Below are 15,022 nucleotides of genomic sequence, written 5' to 3' on the forward strand. Positions count from 1 at the left end.
TATTCGGATTAAATCTCGTAGTAACTTGCTCATATATTCAACTGGCGCAACGTCCACTACAGCCACTCCCGTTTTATGGACGGCCTGGTCGATGCCTCCAAGGAGCCCTTCGTCCACTGCTATGAGTGCCCGGTGCCATTTTGTGGCTCGCCGGCGGACATGGTGCATCACCTCACGGATGCGTGCGGTGGTCACTGCTGGCCCTTGGTGGAGAACATCAAGTACGAGACGCGCTACCCGTTCACCATGCCGGAGTCACTGGAGGATCATCGCTGCCTGCTAGTCTCGGAGGAGGACGGCAGCGTCTTCCTCTTGATCGTCGGCACCGGTGAGGCCCGCGCAGGCCGCCGCCCCGTCTCTGTAATGTGCGTCAGGGGCGACGCCGCTGACGCTGACACTGACACGAGGCCGATGTACATGTGTGTGGTCAGTGTTACTACCCCTCTAGGTCGCGTGGGCGGCGACACCGGCCTCATCAAACGGACTTGGACTCTGGGGAGCTGGGACTATCCCGCCAATGTGGACTTGGAAAACCCATGGCATCCTTTACCCGCCGACGCGGTGCACGGGGACTCCAAGGAGGTTCACCTGGACATACACATTATCAAGTTAAATGTTGATCATTAGTCTTCGCTCAATGCAATCCGCTGTCTAAGCATGTGGAGACTTCCATGCAGGATCTTTCTCTATTGGAGTATCGCACATGAATAGAAGTGTATCCATTTATGGTTTAGTCTAGAATACTCCATGTATGAATTTTTACTACAGTACTGGTGAAAGACTTACGATGAACCATTTCTTACATCTCCTCTGCCCCCTTGCAAGTCATCCTGATTTAATCCCTCCGTCTAGGTGTATAAGGGCATGGTTAATATTACTTAATAGTATAGCCAACTGTTGACTATAAGAAAGTGCCATGTCATCTGTAGCCAACATGTATAACAATCGATACTCAAAAACTAATTCTTAAAGATCATTTCTTGCAAAATACAATAAGTGTTATTTCTTCACAAGTTTTGGATGCAGGTTGAACAGTTGAACACTTTTGTTTGCAAAAGATACCTTTTTATCTATTTCACCCGGATATTTGTGAGCTCTAGAGATGAAATAATATCCGAAGAAACTTATCGATACCCGTTACACATGAGATGACCCCCACATCCTTTGTCAAAATAAACAACTCCCCGATCAATGCATTTCACTCTTCGGTGCAACGCATAGGCACCTTACTGCTATAGATTAGTACGACCAAAAATTGAACTAACATTATATATAGTACGATAAATGCTGAAGCATGTCACCTAAAATTATATCATTCAAAACTATGTCCAAATACGAATCCAAAGATATAGTTTTTGTTGACATGCACTAACATTTTGTCAGTTAAATCTTCAGTCAAATTCAATGGGGGACTAATAAACCACGACTGATGTAGTACAAGTGTAGAGGGCGGCGCTGCACGGGAGTCTCACCTCTCACCCCGCTCGTGGCACGGCAGTAAAGCCGTCATATCACAAAACCCAACCACTCCCAGTAATAAGTGGCCTGGTAAAATAAACGGACAAGCAAACATCACATCCCTCCATGTTTTTTGCATTTCATCTCTCTGCATTTACTTTCTGTGATTCATCTCGCACACTCGATCCCTAGCTACTACTCCTAGGGCCAGTTCTTTTGGCGGCTTCCCCAGCTTTTCCCACAAGACTAGTCACAGTGGAGAGTAACAATAAGGCGCCTCACTCATTTATTTGGGCTTCTAAACTACTACTCCATCCTGGTTTATTCCTCGCCATAGTAATTTGTGCTAAATTTTGACCAAAGATTTAACTGATAAAATATTACTCCCTCCGTCTAGGTGTGTAAGTCATCTTACGAAAACCAAATAATCCCAAAACACATAGGCGCGGTGCATTAACTTCTACCTCGTTTCTTGTTTCTTGACATATCAACCAATAAGAGATAAAGAGTGTGCATGCTTTTAATGACTTGAGCTATCAAACACGACATGCGGTGGTTAGTTCATTGCATGCAATACTATTAATTAGCAAATAAACATTAACGTTTCTCGTTTTCTCCTTCTCCTTGGTCACGGTGCACAGCCTAAGATGACTTACTCACCTAGACGGATGGAGTAGTGCATGTGACATGCACTAACATTTCATTAGTTAAATTTATGATCAAAATTTGACACAGATTACAATGGGGACCAATAAACCAGGACGGAGGTAGTAGTTATGGGATTACTAATCTAGAAGCCTAAAAGAACTGGCCCCTCGTACTCCTACTAGTAGTAGTACTCAAGTTGGAATTCCAATTGCACGGCACAACTTGTTAGGCAAAAAATTCGATACAGGGTGTAGGAAGCGGTTTGGGAATTTGCATGCCTTTCCAACCAGTGAGATACTCCATACAAAGTACGATAGAGAAATAACCACAGAGAAGGAAGCTAAAAGTAAACAATCAAACGAGCATTTTTGCATTTTTTTTTGCATTGAATCATTTCACAAGCTTGACTAGTGTTGTTTTTCTACTTTTACAAAAACCGCATCGTAATGTTAAAACGTGCATTTGCACGTACATAAGTAATAGTAGTACTCCCTCCGTCTAGGTGTACAAGTCTTCCCTCCTTCTTGGTCACCGTGCACAACCAAAGATGACTTACTGACTTGGACGGAAGGAGTAGCACAGTCTGCAAACATATATCGAGAGAGACGTATAATCTGATAGTATATAGTAAATTTTGTGCTATATGCACGTACTTGCAAAATGCGTAATAATACACAATGTTTCCAAACTTTCCCTTTTACATACTTAATTAAGGACGCTAAAAATTCCTGAACGTTCGGGATTTATCATTTGCGTCCCAAAACTAATGAGATCGCCTTACGAAACAAAAATTATACTCCTCCTAAAAGCCACAGCGCTCGCAGGAGCGCTTGCGGCGTGCCACGAGTGCCCTCGTGCGCGGCCGTTTCCCAGCATGCTAACACAACGCCTCTTCCTCAGCTTCGCAACTCGCGAGGTGTTGATTGGCGGCTTGTCGGCGGGCGAGCGCGATCTCACCGGTGTGGTGATCCGGCGCCAACAGGTACTCCTCCTGGCTGGAAGCATGCACCCGGCCCACGTACCGCCAAGCGTAGATGAGGCGCTTGGTCCCGGCTGCACTCAAGGCGTCGTCACAGGCGTCCTCCGCCACCCTCACGGCCCTCGTACGAGCCTTCTGCCAAAGAGCCAATTGCCTCACTCTCTCGGACGCGACATAGGCCTCCCAGGCAGCTTGTTGCGCGGTGCGCTTCTCTTCCTCGGCCTCTATTTTGGCGCGCTCTGCTGGAGGCAAAGCCTCCCACAAGGCGACATCCATTTCTTTCCAAAGCTCCTCAAGGCTGGGAGGCTCGGCGGGCGACGCACGCGTTCTCCTCGTAGCGGGGAGCCGACGCGTCCTCCGACGCGCGTGCTGGCGAGATTGGGAATACCGACGCGTCCACCTCGACGCGTCGCGGCGAGGAGCGGAACACCGACGCGTCCTCCTCGACTAGTAGCGGCGAGGAACGGAACGGCAACATTTCGCGTCGCGGCAAGGAGCGGAACGCTGACGCGTCCTCCTCGACTAGTGGCGGCGAGGAGCGGAACACCAGCGCGTCCTCCTCGACTAGTGGCGGCGAGGAACGGAACAGCGACACGTGACCATCCGCGCGGTGCAGCGAGGGGCTCCTAGGGCTTGGGAGGGGCGATGCCATGGTGGTCGATGTGAGAGGGAGGGGGTGGAGATAGCGATGAACGTGAACGTGAGGGGGAGGAGATAGCGATGTCATGGGAGGCGCAGTATTTATAGCGAGCAATGGCACACCTACGTAAGATATGGACTGAGCTGCACTGACTTAACTATAGGTCGAGTTGCGTCACTGACATGTGGGCCAGTCCCCTGTTGGGCCCATATGTCAGTGACCCAATGCACCTGAAGTTAAGTAAAAGCTACGTGGGCATATTTGTTGGAGTAAATTACGGGGGAGCGAACGGGTGGAAATATTGCTGGTCACAACGGATTGGACGAGCGTGGGGGGAGGAGAGTCATGCATGCAGATTTTTTCACACGGGGTGGAGTGGTGGGACCGCCGGAGGGAGAAGGAGAGTTTGGCAGGCATGTTGTTTCCACACATGGAGAGGAAAAGATTTGGAGATGAACGGGCTTCCTGCAGGTATGGGGAATGGTGCATAATAAGTCATCTTGCATGCCGGGCTAGGTATAGTCTCAAGTCATTCAAAACATACACGCCCCACACATGTTCACATTTCAAGGTGCACTAAATTATTGCATGCGATGATTAAGGCTGGCCATAATGGTGGTATCTTAGCTGGTATCATGCACACGGGAATAGCAAACATGCTGATGTGGCAAAGAATTAAAGAAGAGAGGGGGGTTAGAGTAACTAGTGTTCATGCATGCATTGGTAAACACATTGTTTTGTGAAGAACGACAACATTAGTTGAGTACTTTTGCAGACTTCAAAAACTATTCCACCGCCTCTACTATCTTGCTAAGAGTAGGTGAAATTTTTGAATCGAGCCCTTTAAACTAGAAGGGAGGTAGTGGTACTCTAATAGCTAGGTGTGTAAGTCATCTTACGAAAACCAAATAATCCCTAAACACGTAGGCGCGGTGCATTAACTTCTACCTCATTTCTTGTTTCTTGACATATCAACCAATAATAGATGAGGGTGTGCATGCTTTTAATGACCTGAGACTATCAAACATGGCATGCAATGGTTAGTTCATTGCATGCAATACTATTTAATTAGCAAATAAACATTAATGTCTCTCGTTTTCCCCTCCTTGGTCACGGTGCACAGCCTAAGATGACTTACTCACCTAGACGGAGGGAGTATCAACATTCACAATGTCAAATCAATATTTTTACACTCATTATAAAACGTAGTTCTTATACTCATTATAATCAGTATTGTAGATATTGATATTTTTAGTATAAATTTGGTCATGGGATCTCATTGATGCCTGTCAAAGTGTGGAGGAAGCGGAGCTTAGGGCTTGCATTGCCGGTCTCTACATAGATATTTCTCTTCATAATCCTGTAATTTTAGCGACTGATTGCACTTTTGTGGTAGCGTCTCTTGCATCGGGGGACTATGATAGATCTGCTATGCGTGACCTGAAGATGAAAGCGTTGAGCATCTCGAAGTTGCTCAACAATCTTCAATTGTCAAAGATTAGCCGTTCGGCCAATAAGGTGGCACACTTAATCGCTAAGTATAGCTTTGACAATAGATTAGATGGTATTCTTGTAAATAACGTACCGCCCTGTGTGGTGAATATTGTATCGAATGAGTGTATTGGTGTGTGTCACATCCCTAGTCTAGTATGACCTAGACTAGCTAGTCATTTGTGCATCATGTTTAAATTTCATTTAAATTTGAAATGAGGATTGGTGGAACCCTCAGAATCATTTTTTAAAATGACCCAAATAAAAATTTCTCCAAAAGGGTCCAAGAAAATGCTCATGTTGCTCTCTGGAAATATTGGACAGAGATAAAAATCAAACCAATATTTTTAAGAGCTCATAGGTATTTATTTTGGGCATTTGGAATTAAGACATAAATATTTGCTTTGGATATATATTGTTATATATATATAATATTGTCCAAAAATTATGCCATTTATAAAGGAGCTCTGGATTAATATAACTAGCTTCCTTAAAAAATGGCATAAGTAAATAAATTGATTTAGTATTATTACTAAATCAGAACAAATGTCAGAAAATTAGAAAACAAAAAAATAATAAAAGAGGGAGACTTACCTGGGCCTCCTCCCTGTGCAGCCCAGCAGCAGCAGGCCGGCCCAGCCAGCAGGCGGCCCAGCCCGCCTCCTCCTCTGTCGTCTTCGTCCTCGACAGAGGGAGGGGAGCGTGCCCGGCGCGCGCGCGCGCCACCGCGCCACGCCACCAGCCTCCCTGCTTGCCTGGCGCCCTCCTCGTCGCCCTGGAACACCCGAACGTCGCCACCCCCCCCCATACCCTCTCACTCTCCCCCGATTCTTCCTCTCCTCTCCCTCGCTCTCTCTCTCTCTCTCGTGTCCGAACGCGCCGGTCGCCGCCGTTCGCCATAACCACCGCCACAGCCTCCCCCTCGCCTCTCCGACACGTTTCCCAGCTCCGTCGCGACCCCCTCTCCCTCCTCACCGAGCAAAGCAACCCAGGCGACCTCCGCTTCATCGCAATCGCCGTCGTCTTCAAGCTTCGGACGACGAGATCGCCGTCGTTGCTCCGGCTGCCCCAAGCCTTCCCCGAGCTCGCTTCGACGCCCGCTGCAACCGCGGTGAGCTCTGCCACCGTTCCCCTCTCTCCATTTAGCTGCCCGCTCGTCGTAGCCCTCCTCCCCACCACGGCCGAAGCTTCTCGCCGCCGTCCATGTCGCCGTCGTCGTCTCGGCCCGCCTCCGCCCAAACCAAGCACCCCATCGTGCTCCCGGTGCCACGAGGGTGCCGCCGAGCCCCTCAGGTGGCCTCCCCGTGCCCCGCAGCCCGTTCCCGATCGAAGCCGAGCTCCGGCCGCCGCCGCGAGCTTTGCTCCGGCAAGCTCCGGCCTTCCCAGCTCCTCTCACCTGCCCCTCCAGATGCGCGAGAGCCCGGGCTACGCCCCGGTGCTCTCAGACGCCGTTCCCGTGGCCTGTGGCGCGGACTCCGCCGCGTCCAGAGGTCGCCGGCGGCGAGCCCCGTCGCCTGAGCCCCGCCATGTGGGCCCGGCCCGTCAGGTGATTAGCTCAGTGCTAATCACCGCTTAATTAACCCCCCTGACACTGACAGTGGGCCCCAGCGCTGCTAACCTTTTTAATTAGGATTAAACTAACCCTGTTTAAACCCCTGACACTGACGTGTGGACCCCACACGTCAGGTTTGACCCCAGTCAGCCGCAGTTGACTGCTGACATCATGCTTACTCAATGCTGACGCAATATATATTTTTTGGAATTAAAATAATTCAGGAAATTCCAGAAATTGTTTTAAACTTCAAAAATTCAACCGTAGCTCAGATTAAAATAATTTATATATGAAAAATTATCAGAAAAATGCAATCTTTCCATATGTACTAGTTTCATGCATGACAAACCAACTTATACATGCTGATTATGAGAAAACACATTATGGCATATATAAGAGCTTACTTTGGAGATACATTTGAGCCTATGGTTCAAATGGACTTCAAACCAAATGAGTACTAGTTGCATTAACTCAAACAGAATCACATCTTCATGCCATGTTCATGCATCATATTGTTGCATATGTTTGTGTATTGATTGTTGGCACCGTTCCTTCTCGATAGGTCTTGCTCCGGAGACCGTTCCAGAGTACCTGTCTGTGAAGCGGTGCCTCCTCTGTTGATTTACCAGGCAAGCAAACCCCCTTGTTCATTCCGATACAATCCTACTCTCTCGCTCCTGCTCTCAGTTATTGCATTAGGACAACAACGATTCATCTGCTACTTTGTGCTGCGGTAGTTGAACCCATTCCTCTGCATGACCTGTCATTGCCACAGTAAATAGTTGAAACCCACTAGCATGTGTAGGAGTTGATTGAAGCCACTGTTGTGTTCCTACCATGCTATGCCTGCTATTGCTTAGAGTTGTGTCAGGTCTGGTTCATTGGGAATGAATTGGAGTGTTACGATATGTTCTGATGCTGAGAGTGAAGTGGTGAACACGATTTGGTAAAGGTAGCGGTGAGAGGCCATGTAGGAGTACATGGTGGGTTGTCTCACTGGAACCGTCCTTAAGCACTGAGTTCTATGTATGTTGTCCAATGACTCGATACTACCACACATTGGGTTCCGGTAACTCGACCCCTCTCGACTTATTAACCAACTTGGTCTCTGTCCAGGAGTCGCAACTAGTTTCTGGTGTTTGTAGGTAGTGCTATTTTTCTACCAAGTGGCACCCGGCAGGGTGGGCTTGGGACAGACTAGGCACACGTGGCCTGGTGTACCGAGTGGCACCCGAATGGTGGGCTCGGGAACCCTGCACACATCGTTTGGGGCCGTGAGCGACACCCCGGCCGAATCTCCTTGCGGATGGAACCCGAATAGGCGATAAACCTGGGCTAGAGTCTTGTGTGATTAGTCAGGTCGTGGCCGACACCCTCGCCAGGCTTCCGCTTGAAGGTTGCCGAGATACATGACGTGTACATGGCGGTAAGTGGCGAGAGCGTGTGTGTGAAGAAGTACACCCCTGCAGGGTTAACATGATCTATTCGAATAGCCGGGTCCGCGGTTATGGACTTCTTGGATGCTTACATGGTACATAGACAACTTGAAGTGGATACTCTAAAATGCTCAAGACAAGTGTGAGTGCTATGGATGGCCTTCTCGTAGGGAGACGGGGATGAATCCATAGTAAGTGTATTGTGTGGTGATTAGTGGACTCGTGTACGTTGTCTCACCTCAAGAGTTTCTGGTAGTCGTAGAACAGGATAGCCACAGAGTCAAAGCTGGCTTGCTGCAACTAAACCCCACATTACTCTCTTGATACAAATGCATGTATGATAGGATCTGATGTAAGTCTTGCTGAGTACCTTTGTACTCATGTTGCTTTATTTATGTTTTTGCAGCGGAGACTTCGGTCTTATTAGTGTTCTCGTGGACTTCGATGAGTAGCTTGTACCTCAGCTACGATCTTGATCGGACGTTGTAGATAGTCAGGCTCTTCAGCCTTTTTCATTTGTAGATGTCTGTACCCAGACATGTAATGCTTCCGCTTGTTGCTTGTATGCTCTGTATGATGGGTCTTGTGACCCCTGTTTGCAATAAATGCTATGATGGCTCTTCTGAGCCTTTATCTATTTGAGTTGTTGAGTTATGCTGTGATGCCATGTTGTACAACACATACTTGCATGTTATGCGTACGTGTAATGTGTATTGCTATGTGTGGGATCTGACTATCTAGTTGTTTATCCTTAGTAGTCTCTCTTACCGGGAAATGTCTCCTAGTGCTTCCACTGAGCCCTGGTAGCTTGCTACTGCTCCGGAACACTTAGGCTGGCCGGCATGTGTCCTTCTTCGTTCCTATGTCTGTCCCTTCGGGGAAATGTCACGCAATGAATACCGGAGTCCTGCTAGCCCGCTACAGCCCGGTTCACCGGAGTCCTGTTAGCCCAGTGCTACAGCCTGCATTCACTCGCTGATGACCGACACGTTCGATGTTGGGTCATGGATGCCTGTCCCTGTAAGTTAGTGCCACTTTGGGTTTACGACTAGCCATGTCAGCCCGGGCTCTTTATCATATGGATGCTAGCGACACCATCATATACGTGTGCCAAAAGGCGCAAACGGTCCCGGGCAAAGGTAAGGCGACACCCGTGGGGATACCGTGCGTGAGGCCGCAAAGTGATATGAGGTGTTACATGCTAGATCGATGTGGCATTGAGTCGGGGTCCTGACAGCGCCGGTATCAGAGCCTGACTGCCTGTAGGATTACCAAGCCAAACTGATCGAAGTTGAGTCTAGAAATTCGTTAGTTATATAAGGGAATTGATTGTGGGAAGGAACGTAAGGCTCTTTTTACTCCTTATACCTCATGGCCTTCTGATCTGAGTCATCCTATCTTTCCTACGGGGTTAAGGAACTAGGCTTTCTCTTCCGTCTATCAGGATCACGTGTTACTACTCCGTAGTCCCATAGGATTGGTTGGTCAGAGTCATACCCCAGTTTCGAGTACTTCCGGTGTAGTCTGTTTAGCACTATCTCACAACCTTGAGTGATGATGATGAGTATGTTACCACCCCATTTTTAGTAGGATGTCTCATTCTGAGCATTTTACTGTCGTTATGCTGCCGGAATTTCCCTAGGAGTTCGAGTGATACTAATCCCTGGTCCTACATTCTATAGCCTATAGATTGATGCTGATTCCGTCCTTGGTTTCGTTTCTCAGGATGTCATCAAGTTCTATTATTCGTAGCCAGAACTATGAAGATGGTAGGGATGAGGATCCTCCCGACCCGCCTTCGTTGGCAGAGTTCATGTTAGAAATGGAGAGGAACAAGCGTGAGTCTAACCGTTTGTTGGCACGTATCGAGGAGAACACTGCACATCAGTCCAATAAGTCTGCGACCATTCATGACTTCATTCGCTTGCACCCACCTACCTTTCATCATTCCATCGAGCCACTCGATGCAGATGACTGGCTCCGTAGCATCACTCATAAGCTGCGTTCCGCGAGCGTAGCTGAAGATGACAAGGTCGTCTATGCCACATACCACCTGGAAGGTCCTGCTAGTCTTTGGTGGCAGAACTATGAGGCTATGCTTCCAGCTGGCCAGATTCCTACCTGGAGAGATTTCACTGAGGCTTTTCGCGAGCATCACATTTCCTAGGCCCTCCTTGATCGCAAGAGAGAAGAGTTCTGTAGTTTCACCCAGAATAAGATGGTTGTTGATGCTTATAGCAGAGAGTTCGAGAACCTTGCCCGCTATGCCACAGAAGAAGTGTCCACGGACGCCAAGAAGCAAGCTAGGTTCCGGAAGGGTCTCAACCCCAAGTTGCATCGTGATCTCCAACTGCATCATTGTGATACATTCCAAGCCCTTGTGAACAAGGCCATCAATGCAGAGACAGCTCAGCTCACTTACGAGGAGTCTCGTAAGCACATTCGTGATTTGGGATCCTCCTCTGGCTCTAGTTCCCAGAAGCGCCGGATTTGGGTTCCAAACTCCGCTCTTCCTTCTGGTTATACACCGAGGTCATCTCATGTGGTGTCTCCCCCAGCTCAGTCATATGTTCCACCCAGGCCTACTGGTAGACCCCTTGTTAGTGCGGGTCCACGTCCAACCTCAGGGACTTGCTTCACATGCGGGAAGCCAGGACACTATGCACGTGACTGCTCTCAGACTAGTTATGCTCCACCCTAGCCCGAGAAGACTGTTGGTTGTGTTAAGCCATCACGCAAGATGATCAGTGTTAAGTCAGCCCCCACTGAACATGGACGTGTGCATCACGTCTCAGCCAAAGACGCTCATGATGATCCGGATGTCGTTCTTGGTACACTCCTTGTCAATTGTCACCCAGCATCAGTTCTATTCGATACTGGAGCATCTCACTCCTTCATTTCTGAAAGCTATGCTAACTTGCACAACATGTCATTTTGTGATATGCCAACTCCGCTAGTCGTCCAAACTCCTGGATCCAAATGGCAAACCTCTAGTGTAAGCCATGGTAACGAAATCCTTGTTGACAGACTTGTATTCCTTGCCTCACTCGTAGCCCTCAAGTCCTCAGATATTAACATCATCTTGGGTATGGACTGGATGACAGCTCATCATGCCAAGATTGATTGTTACACAAGATCTGTTCAGCTTACACACCCATCTGGCAAGATAGTCACTGTCTCCACTAGAGTTGCAAAGCGTCAGCTCTATTCTCTTAATGCCAGCCCTCTTCCAGACCTTGGAGATATCCCGGTAGTCCGTGACTTCCCGGATGTCTTTCCAGAGGAACTGCCAGGTGTTCCACCTGACAGAGATGTAGAGTTCGTCATAGATCTTATCCCAGGAACAGCTCCAATCTCTAGGAGACCTTACAAGATGGCACCCTTAGAACTAGCCGAGCTTAAGAAACAACTTGATGAGTCCTTGCAAAAGGGTTTCATCCATCCTAGTTCTTCTCCTTGGGCTTGCCCCGTCCTCTTCGTCAAGAAGAAGGATGGTACGGACCGGATGGTTGTATATTATCGTCCCGTTAATTTGGTCACGATAAAGAACAAGTATCCGCTCCCCAGGATCAACGACCTGTATGATCAGCTCGCTGGATCCTCAGTCTTCTCCAAGATGGATTTGAGGTTAGGATACCACCAAATCAAAATCAGAAACGGGGACATTCCCAAGGCAGCTTTTGTCACTCGTTATGGCCAGTACGAGTACACCGTCATGTCCTTTGGCCTAACCAACGCCCCAGCCACATTCTCCCGCTTGATGAACTCGATCTTCATGGAGTACTTAGATAAGTTCGTCGTGGTTTACCTCGATGATATTCTTATTTACTCGAAGAACGAGGAAGAGCATGCCGAACATCTTAGACTTGTGTTAGAAAAACTCAGAGAGCACCGCCTTTATGCCAAGTTCTCCGAGTGTGAATTTTGGTTGCCAGAAGTGACCTACCTAGGCCACGTAATCTCTGGTAAGGACATTGCTGTCAATCCCGAGAGAGTCAAGGCTGTTCTCGATTGGACTCCACCTGAGACCGTCAAACAAGTTAGGAGTTTCCTTGGTCTAGCCAGCTATTGCCGCCGCTTTGTTGAAAATTTCTCCAAAGTGGCCAAACCCCTCACGGAACTTCTCAAGAAAGATAAAAAGTTCGAGTGGTCCCCACAGTGTGAGTACAGTTTTCAGGAACTGAAAAGACGCCTGACTTCTGCTCCCATACTTGTGCCACCGGATTTCACAAAGGACTTTGTTATCTATTGTGACGCCTCACGACAGGGACTAGGTTGCATTCTTATGCAGGATCGTCATGTGATTGCCTATGCGTCTCGACAGTTGCATCCACATGAGGATAATTATCCTACACATGATCTAGAGCTTGCAGCCGTAGTCTACGCACTCAAGACCTGGCGACATTACCTCCTTGGTAAACGTTGCGAGATCTACACCGATCACCAGAGTCTCAAGTATATCTTCACCCAACCGGATCTGAACCTTAGGCAAAGACGTTGGCTGGAGTTGATCACAGATTATGATCTAGGGATTACCTACACCCCAGGCAAAGCCAATGTCATGGCTGATGCTCTAAGCCGTAAATCCTATTGCAACAATCTCATGTTGCAGCAAGGCCAACCACTTCTCCATGAGGAATTCTGTAAGCTTAATCTTCACATAGCTCCTCGCGGATTTCTTTCCACCTTGGTGGCGAAACCTACCCTTGTGGATCTTATCACAGAAGCCCAGAAGCATAATACGGGGATTACCCGGATCAAGAGAAACATTGCCAAGGGTATTGCTGGTAGTTTCTCTATAGATGATCGAGGTGTTGTTTTCTTTGGGAACCGCCTGGTGGTCCCCAAGAAGCAACATCTTCGACAATTGATTCTCAAGGAGGCGCATGAATCTCCTCTCACGATTCATCCCGGTAGTACTAAGATGTATCAGGATCTACGCCAGAGGTTTTGGTGGACTAGGATGAAGAGAGAAATCGCTGAGTTCATTGCTAAATGTGACGTTTGTCGTCGCGTTAAGGCAGAGCATCAAAGACCTGCTGGCACCCTTCAGCCTTTAGCTATTCCTGAATGGAAATGGGATAAAGTTGGTATGGACTTCATCACCGGCTTTCCCAGGACCAAGAGAGGGAATAATGCTATCTTCGTAGTCATTGATCGTCTTTCCAAAGTGGCTCACTTCCTACCTGTTCGAGAGAGTATCACTGCTAGTCAGCTTGCTGACTTATACATTTCTCGAATAGTGTCACTCCATGGTGTTCCACTAGAGATCAATTCAGACCGTGGCAGTCTTTTCACTTCTCATTTCTGGGAGAGTTTCCAAACTGCCATGGGAACCCATCTTTCCTTCAGTACCGCTTTCCACCCTCAGTCGAGTGGTCAGGTGGAACGGGTCAATCAAATTCTCGAAGACATGCTCAGAGCTTGCGTTATCTCATTTGGTATGGATTGGGAGAAATGTCTTCCTTTTGCCGAGTTTGCTTATAACAATAGCTATCAATCCAGCCTCAAGAAAGCTCCTTTTGAGGTTCTCTATGGACGAAGATGTCGAACACCTTTGAACTGGTCAGAAACCGGTGAAAGACAATTCTTTGGACCGGACATGATCCAGGAGGCAGAAGAGCAAGTTCGCATCATTCGTGAGAATTTGAAAACAGCCCAGTCTCGTCAGAAGAGTCAGTATGATTGTCATCATAAGGTTATGACTTATGAAATTGGCGACCAAGCTTACCTTCGGGTTACCCCTTTGAAGGGTACCCATCGTTTCGGTATCAAGGGCAAGTTGGCTCCTCGTTACATTGGTCCCTTTCGCATTCTCGCTAAACGAGGAGAGGTTGCCTACCAATTGGAACTACCCCCACATCTTTCTCGAGTTCATGATGTCTTCCACGTCTCTCAACTCAGGCGTTGCTTCTCGGATCCTACCCGTGGAGTGGACCACGAAACACTTGATCTTCAAGATAACCTCACATACCGAGAGTACCCGGTTCGCATTCTTGATCAAGCAGAGCGTGTTACCCGACGTCAGAACATCAAGTTTCTCAAAGTTCAGTGGTCTCATCATTCCGAGAGAGAAGCTACTTGGGAGCGAGAAGATCGTCTTCGACTGGAATACCCCGCTTTCTTTCCGTCGACCCCTGAATTTCGGGACGAGATTCTTTCAAGTGGGGGCGAGTTGTCACATCCCTAGTCTGGTATGACCTAGACTAGCTAGTCATTTGTGCATCATGTTTAAATTTCATTTAAATTTGAAATGAGGATTGGTGGAACCCTCAGAATCATTTTTGAAAATGACCCAAATAAAAATTTCTCCAAAAGGGTCCAAGAAAATGCTCATGTTGCTCTCTGGAAATATTGGACAGAGATAAAAATCAAACCAATATTTTTAAGAGCTCATAGGTATTTATTTTGGGCATTTGAAATTAAGACATAAATATTTGCTTTGGATATATATTGTTATATATATAAAATATTGTCCAAAAATTATGCCATTTATAAAGGAGCTCTGGATTAATATAACTAGCTTCCATAAAAACTGGCATAAGTAAATAAATTGATTTAGTATTATTACTAAATCAGAACAAATGTCAGAAAATTAGAAAACAAAAAAAAATAAAAGAGGGAGACTTACCTGGGCCTCCTCCCTGTGCAGCCCAGCAGCAGCAGGCCGGCCCAGCCAGCAGGCGGCCCAGCCCGCCTCCTCCTCTGCCGTCTTCGTCCTCGACAGAGGGAGGAGAGCGTGCCCGGCGCGCGCGCGCCACCGCGTCATGCCACCAGCCTCCCTGCTTGCCTGGCGCCCTCCTCGTCGCCCTGGAACA

This window comes from Triticum dicoccoides, chromosome 3B (assembly GCF_002162155.2).
Source record: "Triticum dicoccoides isolate Atlit2015 ecotype Zavitan chromosome 3B, WEW_v2.0, whole genome shotgun sequence".
NCBI lineage: Eukaryota > Viridiplantae > Streptophyta > Magnoliopsida > Poales > Poaceae > Triticum > Triticum dicoccoides.